Genomic DNA, 13,468 nt, shown 5'->3' on the forward strand with positions numbered 1-13,468 from the left:
AACGCCACAAGTTTTTTATATGCAGGACCTAGGAATGAGTATGAAGCTCAATTGTGCATGCACATGTTTCTCCTTTCATAAATATTCATGACACCTTAAACTTATTAAATATGTATATTCGGCCACCCTGCTCAGCATAAATTCCTGTTCCCTTTGTCCCTCTCTCCAAGTGTCTGTTGCTGGCTCCTGGCCGGAGGCTATGCTTCCCAGCCTGTCAGAATGACCACCCTGCAGGCTGCAACCCTTTATAAGAAATAAAGCTCTCCTTTCCAAATGTATGAACCTTGTCATTCTTCAGATGACACCATGATGACCTTGAAGGGGAAGGGGTGAAGGGGATTGAAAATAGGTGACCTCTGCTGGAACCTGAGTCATTACCCCCAGGGTAGGCTAGGCCCTATATTTATAAGGCAAAAGTAGAAGTAAAGTGAAGACGAAACAATTTCCACTGGTATTACTTTATTCTCCAGGGCCAATATGAATACACTCACTGTTCTATTCTCAGAGAACTATGTCTGTGATTTCACATAAGAAAAATAAAAAAAGATAAGAAGTTTTGACTTCTTTAGCAACTGAAGGTAATTTACTTATGTACTTTTAATTTAGTGATTAGAAAGGAAAATGATTATTAGCCTCCATCCTTAGGAAAGAAAAAAAAGGAAAGATTCAATGTCTCTTCTTTCTGTACAATGTTCAAAGCTGCAAATAACAGAGGAACTTGCACTTTGAACCTCCCCAATTTTTCTTTATGTTTCAAGTACTGATCCAGCCCCCAGAAGGCCACTTAGATAAGGACAGAGTCACTAACCAGAAACCTGATAGGCCAACATTGAGGCCAAGGGCTTATGGCTACCATCTGGCATAGTTCTTATTGGAGTACTTCTTCCATCAAAACAGTCTACAATCTAAAAACTTTTAAATCTTAATTTCTAGGCCACTATATTAATTTTCTATTAATCACTTAAAAAAAAAACAAAATTTGAAATTCACCAAATTAACAACTAGAGAGTTGTTTTTTGTTTTTTGCTTTTGAGACAGGGTCTCGCTGTGTTGCCCAGGCTTGCAGTACAGTAGCACGATCTCAGCTCACTGCAGCCTTGGCCTTCCAGGCTCAAGCAATCCTCCCACCTTAGCTTTCTGAATAGCCTGGAACTACAAGTGCACACCACCAGGCCTAGCTAATTTTTGTATTTTTTTTTTTAGAGGGGTCTCATTACATTGCCCAGTCTGGTCTCGAACTCCCAGCCTCACGTGATCCTCCTGCCTCAGCCTTTCCAAAGGGATGGCAGGTGTGAGCCACTGTGCCTGGCCTGGAGTTTTAAAGGCAAAAAATAAAATAATCATCATCATTGTTATTTTGGCCTAAGATAAACTCTCGAATATTTTTAAGATTCCCAGGAGAAAGTTCTCAACCAACTGCAGAAGTCACAAAAGTAATTAGTCTATATGGCACAGAAGTAGAATAACTAAGGAGAGGGGACACACTTAAAATGAAGTATCAGTAAAGTACTAGACCTGAAGAAGGGCAACAGAGTGTGAGCCAACTATCACCACCTCTAAGCGGATTCCTTTAGCTGCTTGTCAAGCGGTTTGTCAGACTCCTCTCCCACCCTACTTCAATCCATTCTTCTCAGAGTAGTCAAATATTCTTTCAAAAACAAAACTCATAATTTGAAGACATTTTGCCAATTAAAAAATGCTCAACCTCATTAATCATAGGGCAATGTAAATTAAAACCACTATGAGGCCAGGCGCGGTGGCTCACACCTGTAATCCCAGTACTTTGGGAGGCCGAGCAGATCACGAGGTCAGGAGATCGAGACCATCCTGGCTAACATGATGAAACCCCGTCTCTACTAAAAATACAAAAAATTAGCCGGGTGTGGTGGCGGGCACCTGTAGTCCCAGCTACTTGGGAGGCTGAGGCAGGAGAATGGCGTGAACCCAGGAGGCGGAGCTTGCAGTGAGCAGAGATCACGCCACTGCACTCCAGCCTGGGTGACAGAGCAAGACTCGGTCTCAAAAACATAAATAAATAAATAAATAAATAAATAAATAAATAAAACCACTATGAAATACCACTTCACACCCATTAGGATAGTTATCACAAAACAAAAACAAAAACAAAAAAAAACAGAAACAAGTGTTGGCAAGGATATGAACAAACTGAAACTCTTCTGCTCTGCTGGTGGGCATATAAAATGGTGTGGCTGCTGGGGAAGACAGTATGGCATTTCCTCAAAAACTTAAACATAGGATTATCATACAATCTGTAATTGAACTTCTGGATATATACACAAAAGAAATGAAAGCAGGAACCCAAAGGGATGTGTGTATGCCAGTGTTCATTGCAGCATTATTCATAACAGCCAAAGTGTCCATCAATAGATAAACAGATAAATAAAATGTGGTATCTACATACAATGGAATATTATTCAGCCCTAAAGAAGTAAGATGTTCTGATACATGCTACCACATGGAAGAAGAGAATGGAAAGTTATGATTTAATGAGTACAGAGTTTCAGATGGGGATGATGAAGAAGTTCTGGAGATGGATGATGGATGGTAGTGATTGTTGCACAATGATGTGAATGTACTTAATGTCACTGAACTGTACACTTAAATGTTAAAATGATAAATTTTCAATTATGTATTTTTTACCACACACACACACAAGCATATCACATTCTCCTGCTTAAAAACCTTTCAACAGTTTCACACTGCACTTAGAATCTAACATGCAAACTCAGTACCAACCTTTACAACATGCAATCCACAAGCCCTACATAATCTGACTTATACCCATTTCTCCTTGTCCTAATCTCATACCACTTCCCTCTTGCTCACTGTGCTATACCCATGCTAGGGAAAACACATTAAATTCTTTCTGACCTCAGGGTCTATACAATTGCTATTCCCTAGCTTGGAGTACTTTCCCTACAACCTGTTCCTTTTCATCCTTTAGTACTTAGTTCAAATGTCATCGCTTCAAAATGTTTTCAAAATGTTGCACTCCCATTCCTATCCCACTCTAGCCACAAGGTACTCTCTATCATTTTCTTCTTTTTTTTTTTTTTTTTTGAAATGAAGTCTCACTCTGTCGCCCAGGCTGGAGTGCAGTGGCTCGATCTCAGCTCACTACAAGCTCCACCTCCCGGGTTCACACCATTCTCCTGCCTCAGCGTCCCAAGTAGCTGGGACTACAGGCGCCTGCCACCACACCCGGCTAATTTTTTGTATTTTTTTAGTAGAGATGGGGTTTCACCATGTTAGCCAGGATGGTCTTGATCTCCTGACCTTGTGATCTGCCCGCCTCGGCCTCCCAAAGTGCTGGGATTACAGGCGTGAGCCACCGCACCCGGCCCTATCATTTTCTATATGAAATTATAGTATATCTTTAAAACCTTGTAAAAGTTATTTTATCTCCCTAAGGCCTGATATCCTCGCTTACATAATGGGGACAACAATACCTATTTAATACTGGTAAAGAATAACTGACATACTACTCAATAAATATTAATCTTTATTATTAGTGTCAGGCATTTATGCAACAATGCTACTAATTCTTGGTAATCTGAGTAACATTAGGTAATATAGGAAATGTCTTAACAGACTCAAATAAAACTCCTGATTAGCTCTCATGGGCCTCCACAACCCAGTCTCCAAAGCCCAAGTTTATTTCTCATTAGTCACAAAAATATCTCCTCCAATCCAGCCAGTCTTCTCTGCTTCATACAATAGTAATAATTATATCTTACATTTATATGATAATTTTATTTACCCAGCATGTGTCTTACCTGTTTCCTGACATCCTCTCATTCAGTTAATAACAGTCAGCTCTCAGAGAGGCTACGGGCTTGAAAAGGTTTCTACTCAGAATTTGTGGACAACATGAAAATGTCATTGGTATTAAATCACTGGAGCATTACCTAGTCCTAAAAGATGACATAACAGCATGTTGCTGATGAGAACAGTTCATCTTCCCAGTACTCTGAAAGGAGACGAGGTAAAATACCTGTTTACATCTTACCTCGGATAGAATGATTTCAAAATCTCCTTACCTTATTCTACCCCACACTGATCTTCTTCTAACTCCCACAGCATGTTACTTCATACCAATTAATTTTATATATCACACATCCAAGCATGTGTGTAAGCCATGTCTCCCTGATTAAGTCCCAGGTCCCTTATGGGCAAGAACAATAAGCCTTACACTGCTGCCACATCCCCCACAGAGCCTAGTGAACAATCAGCCGTCACTGAGAAATGCCTTATGTTTACTTTAAAACACATCCCTGAACCTAACCCCACCTTCTCCCACGCAGCAATGTGACCTCCCTGCAATGAGTTTTGGGGTAGAGGAACAGAGGATAGAAATTTGGGGGTAAAGTATCTTCAATTATCCTTTTCTAGACTGGAAGAACCTGAGAAGAAACCTAATCCATTTCCCTCGCATTTCGGATAAAGAAACTGAAGCCCAGAGATGTTAAGTGTCTTGCCTAAAAATGAAACAACCAGTTAATGGCAGAAGTCCTACTGGTCCAGAATACAGGTCCTGACTCACTGTCTAGGGTTCTCCCTACACCACACTACCTTCCTTACTTCCCCTAGAAAGATTGTGTTTGTAAATACGGAATAAACTGTATTAAATGAAGTTTTGTTCTTTTTTGCTTTAAAAGAATGTAACCAGAAAATAGTAGTGGCAGTTTAGGACAATGATCCTGAAGATGCCTAATTTGAACTATTCACTAAATTATTAAGCTGGCTCTTAAAGTTTCAAATAAACTGTATTCACATAAATCAAAGTGTTATAAAGTTGCTACAAGAAGGATTTCGGAAGTCTTATATGTTAGTTTTTATACAGGCAAAAAACTAGAAGATAAAAACATATGAAGTAAAACAAAGATAAATACAAAGTCTTCTAAAGGTAGAGACCTTCACCATGATCAGTAAACACAGTGATAACACACTTCCAGAAAAAAGAACTGGAGGTGGAGGGTGGGGGGCAGTACATAAAGGCCCAGGCTCAAACACAACTTTTACTACATGCAGTTCCATTTAAGGCATGAAAGAACTTGGTTTACTCATTCATTTGTTCACTAATTCATTCATAATAGCAAAGTACCTACCATGTGCCAGGAACCAGAGATGTGAAAGGTAAAGCAAGATATAAAAGACAGGATTCCTGTTTTTCTGGATACTATTTTAATAGGAATGGGAAAACAAACAAGCAAACAAATGAAGTTATCTCAGCTTGTGATAAACTGCTATGAAGAAAAAAAAACAGTGATGTGTCTTGGAACATCTACCTGAGGTGTGAGGTCAAGGAATAATGAGGGGGTAATATCTGATTTGAGAAAGAGGAGGAAGTACGAAGTCTGGTTCCAATTTCCTTCCAACAAAACCTTTAGAATTCTTCTTTTACCAGAATCTCGGGAGCAGGCAACAAATTTCTTATTCCTATTTTCCTCAATACAAACAAATGAGAATGAGAAGGCTCCCAAAGCACAGCATGAAATGGCCTGGTCTGGAGAAATCATACAAAGTGAACAGAAGGAAACCCACAAGCAAAGAAAGCTTTGTGTTCCCCTGTCTTATGAAAATGGCAGTTCCACTGTTTGGTAATATACAGGAATAGTAATGATCTGATATGGTGGTGTTTACAAACAAAAATATATTCTTATTGGTGTTCCCTAATCTGAAAGGGGCAGTGGCAAGACCAGGTATGAAATAAGGTCTAGGTAGCAATCTGTCAGTGTATTTACTTAAAACTTGTATTAAACATTTTAAATATAATTTTTCAAACTCCAAAATATTCCCTGTTAAGAAACACAAAAGTAGAAAAACATGGATAAATTTTTTTTCTAAATTTTTATATTTATTACAGGCATTAACATGTCCACTCCACTTTACAAGATCTTTGGAGAAAAGTGCTATTCCAAGCTCTATTATGCTACTTGCCAAACAGCACACTATGTATATGTAAACAACCAAATATTTAAGCCATTTTTCAGTGGTTTCTCCCTAGCCAGAGACATAAAGATATGTGCTTGTCTTTAGTCCAACACTATTTCCAGAGAAAAGTAAAACAGGCTGGGCATGGTGGTTCACACTTGTAATCCCAGCACTTTACAAGGTTGAGGTGGGAGGACTTCTTGAAGCCAGAAGTACAAGACCATCCTGGGCAACACTGCAAGACACAGTCACTACAAAAAAAAAATTAAAAATTAGCCGGGCATGGTGGTGTGCACCTGTAGTCCCAGCTACTCTGGAGGGTGAGGCAGGAGGACTACTACACAAGCCCAGGAGTGCCAGGTTTCAATGAGCTATGGGTGACAGAGTGAGACTCTATCTCAAAATTTAATTAATTAATTAAATCAAACAAAGAATCAGCAAATATTTAAACTAGAACACCTTCATTATAAAGATAAGAAAAATGAAGCACAAAGAGAATTAATGACTACTCAAAGTCAAACATACAGAGAAACGTTAGGCATCCAAACTTTCAGCGCAGGACTCTACTGTTTTTCAAAAGCAGGGAAAAAATCAACAGTTTGCAATGAGCAATTTTCAAAACACAAGATAAAATAGAAACCATCAGAGTAGACTGTACACACTACCAATTTTGTTTTGTTAAATTTCCAGTTTATTTTTACATATACAGACACATGCATGCATACACAGTTGTTGCTGTTTGAGATAAGGTCTGGCTCTGTTGCCCAGGCTAGAATGCAGTGGCCATAGCTCACTGAGCCTTGATCTCCCAGACTGAAGAGGTCCTCCACCCTTGCCCCTGCCTCAGCCTCCTAAGCAGCTGGGACTACAGGTGTGTGCCACTACACTTGACAAATTTTATTTTTAGCAGCAACAAGGTCTCACTATGTTGCCCAGGCTGGTCTCAAACTCCTGAGCTCAGGCGATCTTCCTGCCTCAGCTTCCCAAAGTGCTGGGATTACAGGCATGAGCCACCGAGCCCAGCCTATGCACACACAGTTATACATGTATGGAGTCTTTTCTTTTTTTTTTTAATTATTGATACGAGATCTAACTATGTTGCCCAGGCCAGTCTCAAACTCCTGGGCCCACGTGATTCTCCCACCTCAACCTCCCTAGTAGCTAGGACTGACTGCAGGCGCATACAACCATACCCAGCCATCTATGGAGTCTTGTTATAAAAAGATCTCTTACTATGGATTGTAACAAAAAAGTTTAAAAAATACTGCATTTCACACTCCCTGTCATCTGTCATGAAGTACTTCCTTGTATTTTATGCAAACATAGCAACAGCAACATTAAAAACACAAATAGATGGCTAATACTACCTTAAAATCTCTCATTCAAATCTCATTTCTGCATCTATTCAGTGCTCTACATTTTGTGCCATTATAACTATAGCTAAAGTAACTATCAACAGCAATAGCAGCAACTAGCAGGCAGAGAAGCTTTCACTCAGCCAAAGGTACTACAAGAACTACTGCCTATTAGTCTCCAAAGGAATTTCAGCTACAGAGGCATAGATTTACTACAAAAAGACACAGTATGTTCACCACAGCTCAGAGGTTCAAATAGTTCTCTCCAACAACGACCCCAAAAAAAGTCCTCCACAGACTTGACCCCGGAATGTAATTTCAGGGAAAAAGGGGCATTCCTAAAATATTTTCTCTACGTAATACTGCCTGAGGCTAATATGGTGGGGGGCGGGGGGGCAGGATTAACACAGAACACAGCCCATTCGCTCCATAATAAGGTCTAAGATTTAAAATGCACTGCCTTGAAAGAAGCTACACTAAAATTCCAACTAAGATACGGAAATAATGAGTGTCAAGATATCAGATCATTTTTAGATGGCACATTTGGGAGATGGAATAGAAGACAATAGCACTGAATATTACAAAAACAGATAAAGAAAAATGGTAAAGTGAGGCAGGGATAAAAACAGAAAATGTTAAGGCAAAAAGAAAACTAACCATTATGCTACAGTAAAAGTTTAATCTAAAATATGGCCTGGCATGGTGGCTCATGTCTGTGATCCCAGCACCTTGAGAGGCTGAAGGGCGGATCACTTGAGGTCAGGCGTTCAAGACCAGTCTGGTCAACATGGTGAAACCCCATCTCTACTAAAAATACAAAAATTAGCCAGGCATGGTGGTGCATGCCTGTAAACCCAGTTACTTGGGTGGCTGAGGTACAAGAATCGCTTGAACCTGGGAGGTAGAGGATGCAGTGTGCAGAGATCGCACCACTGCACTCCAAGCTGAGTGAAAGAGCAAGGCTGTCTCAAACTAAACTAACTAAACTAAAATATGCAATAAAATAAACTATGCAGGCCGGGCTCCAGGGCTCACACCTATAATCCCACCATTTGGAAAGCTGACATAGGCAGATCACTTGAGGTCAGAAGTTCAAAACCAGCCTGGCCAACATGGTGAGACCCTGTCTCTACTAAAACTACAAAAATTAGCCGGGCATGAGGTACAAGAATTGCTTGAACCCAACAGGTAGAGGCTGCAGTGAGCCACCACCACTGCACTCCAGCCTGGGCGACAGCGCAAGACTCTGTCTCAAAAAAAAAAAAAACCTATATATATACATATACATAGACACACACTATGCAGCACTAGATACTTTAACCACAGAGCTTCACCTGTCACAGCCGTGGCCAATCATGTTTTGTGCCACATGACCCCACCTCCCCTTCCAAAGCCAACTAGGCTAGCATCTCTGGCCTCAAACAAAGAGACCCCAGGGAAAACCAGGCAGTTGGCAGAAGGAGCTGAAGGGGAAGTCATGAAAATAAATAGTAAAGTTCGGTGAGGGGATTGACAAGCTAAAGTTATAAAGAATCAGGCACAATAGGTATAGAGGCTATGAGCAAAAGATACAGAGTAGGGAGAAAGAGAACAAAGCATGTCAAAAATGCAGAGAACCAAACACCGCATATTCTCACTCATAGGTGGGAATTGAACAATGAGAACACATGCACACAGGAAGGGGATCATCACACTCTGGGGACTGTTGTGGGGTGGGGGGAGGGGGGAGGGATAGCATTGGGAGATATACCTAATGCTAGATGACGAGTTAGTGGGTGCAGTGCACCAGCATGGCACATGTATACATATGTAACTAACCTGCACATTGCGCACATGTACCCTAAAACCTAAAGTATAATAATAATAAATAAATAAATAAATAAATAAATAAAAAATAAATAAATAAAAAATGCAGAGAAACTGTGCAGCTCACGAGACAGTGATAAGTGGCCGGTAGAGATTCTGATTTCTGGCAGCTTTCTTGTTCTCTTAAATGTATTCCTTCCTTCAAGGTAGTTTGAAAGAATTATATGACCTGAAGCAGGAAGAAACACTAAGAACACAAATGACTAAAAGGGTTTGCACGAATTTTGTTTCCACATTAAAAAAGCCTCTAAAAACCTTTATCATTGAAAGTCTGAGCTAGAAGAGTCCTTGGAATCAGACCAATTCACTTTTTTAGAGATGAGGAAATTGAGGACCACAAAGTAATCTAAGGTTACACAGATAGTGACAGAGCAAGGACAAAACTAAGGACTCCTATTTCTGTAGCCATTACTCTCTGTCCTACACTGCACTAAATAACACCAACATAGAAACATTTTCCTCAAAACAAGTATTTTTGCAACACATTTTAGAGTGAGTCAGAAATTTTATGTGCATATGCCTTTTTCCACAGTTTAAGTAAGTTTTCCACAGTTTAAATAAGTTTTCCACTTATTTATTCTCTGGCTCTCTGTTATACTTATAAAATACATCATTAGATTTCTCCTTTTCTCCCTCACATATATTTTAAAAATTAATCTGTCACTAAAGAAATAACACCAGCAATTCATCAGGCCCACTGGCTTTTCCCCCCTACAACTGCGTATTTTAAAACAGCATTACTCAGGATTGTTATTGCACATATTGTGTAATAGTGTTTGAACTCAAACTAATACAGGGCAGACATTTTAAGTGAAAAATAAACTTCGATTAAGGATCATAGAGATTTCCTTGAAGAAAAACTCATAACCAACGTCAGTAAAATTCAGGAGAAAACAGTGCAAGAACAACTGAAACTGAAAAGGGACTAATGTGAAATTTATCAAGTCATTCCTGATGAAATTTATTGCGTTCATTCAGGGTGTCCTGTGAACAAAAACTACAACTTGTAAACACAAATCCCAAACTGGGGAAATTATTAATCAGTGAGAAGATGCAGACAGAAGTAGAAAAAAGTTGACCCAGGTTAAACATGGTGAAGCCCAGAGGCAGGACTGTAGAATACCTGGATGCCTACTCTGACGAAACAAACACTTAAGCGCCTCTAAGGATCCCCAAAGGACACACCTGAGGGGGAGGGGAGAGGTGAATAAATACTTGTATCTCTGAAGCTGATCCACAGAAAAGCAGAGTCATCAATTTCCCAAGAACATTCTCAGCCATCTTAAAACAGCAGAAATTAGGAAGACGGCATATTTTAATGAATCCTTTGGTTAGATTTAAGATAAAGTGAAGAATACACAACCTAGGATGATTAAACAAACAAAAGCACAAAACTCAAGTCCAGAGGCCACTTCGGTCACTTCAGTCATAGCTAATGAAAGTATCACAAAGGATCTTTCCATCAAATGAAGAACTAATGACGTTATAGGTCTATATTCCTAATTCTAACCACTTACAGGTGTGTGTTTTGATGGATGAGAAAACTCAAGCTTAGAGCCTTTAGGTAACCAAGATCACCAAGGCAGGCAGTGAGAGAAACCCAGGCAGGATTCGAACCCTGGCTGGCTGAGCCATTCTCATTACCGTCACAGTCAACAATCAACACGGCAGTTTAAGTTCATCCTTACCAGTCACCCAGGAGATGAGTTTTGAAGAGGGAGTTTAAAAGGGGCATCTGACTTTCTCTCTCTCCCAAAGTAGAAGAGAACTGAGCTGTCAAAAACAGAAAAAGAAGTGAGTGTGGTGCCGCCCGGGATCTCCATCCCGCAGCTCCGGACCGAGCCCGCCCCGCTCGACTCGCGCAGCCCCAGCCACGCTCGGTTCTCCGCCCGAGCCGAGGCGCCGCGGCTGTCAGACGCGGAGGGGCAGAGACGCGGCCCAAAGGAAGGGACAAAGAGCCTTCCCGGCCGCGGCCGGAGGCTGCCGGCCCGTTCCTAAGCCGGGTTTCCGCAGCAGCGGCCCTAGCGGGGCGGGGACCGGGGACGGGGGCGCGGCGGGGGAGGAGCGGCCGCCTAGGCTGAGGGGCTGCGCGAGAGGTGCGGGCCCGGCTGGCGGACTCGCCCCCTACTCATTACCTTGCCGCGGGCTTCCCGTCACGGTCGCCGCCGCCACGGAGCTTCTGAGCCGGGGCGACGCAGCGAGAGCTGATAAGCGGGCGTCAGCTGCGTCCCACACTGGCGAAGCAGCCTCCAGATCGGGCTGGAGAAAGGCCGGTGGGTGGGAGTCGGGACGAGGTTTGTTCCCAGCTTGTGGAGATTTTACTCCGCTCGTCCCTCGCACTCGGCTTCCGCTCCGCCTCCCGGCCGGCCCTTCCCGCACTCGGGGGCCAGTCGCCCGCGGCGCGTGGCATTGTGGGGGATGTAGTCCCAGAATGAGAAAGCGGCGGCACGTGCTTCCAGCCGCCCTGCACCTACCCTGTGTCAGAACGACGCCGTTGCGCGGCAACCAGAGAGGGCGGAGGACTCTTCTGTGTTGGACGATGAGCCCGCCAGAGGCATACCCTCGGCCTTAACTCGCTGCAGGCGCTGGAAGAAGGGCTCTGGCGTCTTGTTCCCGACCCTCCAGTGAGGAACCAACCTCCTAATACTATTGACCTGAGGCTGGGAAAGCTTAGTGATGATTAAGTGTGCTATAGATGAGACTACCCATTATTGCAGCCGAAGGTCCTTAGCCAGTGGAGTGAGGCAAGAAAAATAAAAGGATTGAAGATTAAATAAGAAACAAAATTATTTTTTCATAGATTATATAATTATGTACGTGGAGGCCGGGCGCCTTTGGCTCATGCCTGTAATCCCAGCACTTTGAGAGGCCAAGACGGGAGGATCACCTGAGGTCGGGAATTCGAGACTAGCCTGGCCAACATGGTGAAACCCCTTCTCTACTACAGATACGAACTTAGCAGGGCGAGGTGGCGGACATCTGTAATTCCAGCCTCTCGGGGGGCTGAGGCGGGAGAATTGCTTGAAGCCAGGAGGAAGAGAGGTTGCAGTGAGCTGATATCGCGCCACTGCACTCCAGCCTGGCCAACAAGAGCAGAACTCCGTTTCAAAAAAAAAAAAATTTTTTTGTTTGTGGCACTTCAAAACAATCTGCAGATAAACTGTTAACAATAAAAGAGTTTAACAAGGTTAATAGATACAAAAATCATATTTTAAAAAATCAATATTTATTTATATATGCTAGTAAAAAAGATAATTTTTTTAAAGATACCATTTACAACAGCTCCAAACAAATATCAAGTACCTAGGAATAAATCGATCAAAGAAATGCAAAACCTGCCTGAAGAAAACATTGAAAGACACTGAAGAAGACCTAAATAAAGATATAACATGTTCATAAATTGGAAGAGTCAATACTGAAAAATGCCAGGTCTCTCCAAACCTACCTACAGAGCCAGTGCAATTCCCAACAAAATCTCAATAAATTTCTGTGTATGTGTGAGAAACGTGACAAGCTAATTTAAAATGTTATGGAAGCGCAAAGACAAGCATTCATGAGGAAGAGAAGGAAGAAAAAAAAGAAGAGGAGGAGTGGGAGGAGGAAAACTTGTGCTACCGGATAACAAGCTTTATTATAGACTAGGCAAGGTGGCCCATGCCTATGATCTCAGCACTTCGGGAGGCTGAGGCAAGTGGATTGCTTGAGCCTGGAGTTCAAGACCAGCCTGGGCAACATGGCAAAACCCCATCTGTACCCAAAAAAAAAAACACCAAAGTCAGCCAGTTGTGGTGACATGCACCTACAGTCCCAGCTACTCAAGAGGCTGGGGCAGGAGGATCACTTTGAGCCCAGGAGGTGGAGGCTGCAGTGAGCCATAATTGTGCCACTGCACTCCAGCCTGGGTGACAGCAAGCCTCTTCCTCAAAAACAAAACAAAACAAAAACAAGCTTTATTTTAAAGCTGTCAACCTAAATAATAGGACCTCTAAAAAAAAAAAGACATTCATTTAAGAATAGGGCATTGCAATGGGAATATACATGCCCCAGTAAACTCTGTGTGTATTCAGGGAGGTAAAAGAAGACAAAAAAAATGAGGAGGATTAAATAATTGCTTTGAAATTATTATGCTTGGCTACAGGTATCAATAATAAGGGTGACTCCAGTTCTAGGTTGAACAGGCAGTTGCTGGGCAGATGTCCACACAGAAGTACTTGTTGTGTAAGGTTGCAATGGTCTTTGTGTAAGGTTGTGGTTTTTGCAGAGTCTTTTGCAATAGTTTAGTTATCAGGCAT

General features: G+C 41.9%; 1 protein-coding gene across 6 annotated transcripts in view; it reads right to left on the bottom strand.

Moving 5' to 3' along the window:
* CCDC126 (coiled-coil domain containing 126) overlaps positions 1-11,543 on the bottom strand; it is a 45,140-nt gene extending 33,597 nt beyond the window's left edge. For 2 of the 6 annotated variants that reach the window (XR_010140863.1, XM_002818155.5), the window contains exons 1-2: positions 11,312-11,543; positions 10,865-10,949 (exon numbers count right to left, since the gene is read on the bottom strand). The gene's annotated coding sequence lies outside the window, so the exon portion shown is untranslated. Of the gene's footprint in view, positions 1-3,797; positions 3,992-10,693; positions 10,835-10,864; positions 10,950-11,311 lie in introns of those variants that run through there. The other 4 variants (XM_009242950.3, XM_054559391.2, XM_054559392.2 and 1 more) reach the window with 4 other exon arrangements.
* Between the last annotated feature and the right edge of the window lie 1,925 nt (positions 11,544-13,468).

The sequence above is a fragment of the Pongo abelii genome, chromosome 6 (genome assembly GCF_028885655.2).
Source record: "Pongo abelii isolate AG06213 chromosome 6, NHGRI_mPonAbe1-v2.0_pri, whole genome shotgun sequence".
Taxonomy (NCBI): domain Eukaryota; kingdom Metazoa; phylum Chordata; class Mammalia; order Primates; family Hominidae; genus Pongo; species Pongo abelii.